The sequence below is a fragment of the Penaeus monodon genome, chromosome 24, assembly GCF_015228065.2.
Source record: "Penaeus monodon isolate SGIC_2016 chromosome 24, NSTDA_Pmon_1, whole genome shotgun sequence".
Taxonomy (NCBI): Eukaryota; Metazoa; Arthropoda; class Malacostraca; order Decapoda; family Penaeidae; genus Penaeus; species Penaeus monodon.
This window is the reverse complement of record NC_051409.1, coordinates 28,802,629-28,803,083: the sequence shown is the minus strand read 5'-3', so window position 1 is coordinate 28,803,083 and position 455 is coordinate 28,802,629. Positions and strand designations below refer to the sequence as shown.

At 31.0% G+C, this 455-nt stretch overlaps 1 protein-coding gene across 1 annotated transcript in view; it reads left to right on the top strand.

Annotated features, from left to right (window-relative positions):
• The window catches only part of LOC119588703 (mucin-2-like), a gene marked incomplete at its 5' end in the record, with an annotated part of 20,991 nt that overhangs the window by 761 nt on the left and 19,775 nt on the right, over nt 1–455 (top strand).

The following is a 455-nucleotide window of genomic DNA, read 5'->3' as shown; positions in this document are numbered from 1 at the left end:
CATTTTAAACGTAGATTCAAACAAATTATCATAACATCATAACATATTACAGATCTGATTCATCCTTTAATGCTGTATGTGTATTATCATTACACGTTATTCAATAATAATTGTTAGGGTATGTATATGGAGGGTAAAGAAAAAACAAACAAAATGCATAGATCGCCAAGTTTGACCGATGAAGATGAGATTGGTTTTATTACCTCTTTAAAAGGAAAAAAAATCGAAATATCCGAATATACGAAAGAAACCGGGAAGAAAAGGTAAATTCTGTCTTTCAGAATAAAAGTGGGATATCCTATTTCCATCGGGAAAAATACGGTGTAAGTAAAGATATTCTACTTTTCACCGATTTTTTTTTTCTTTTGATTGTATGTACTTTTTGACCGATGGAAATGAGGTTGGACAAATTTCATTCAGAAGGACAATGGCCAGGAAATATCTATTATACGACA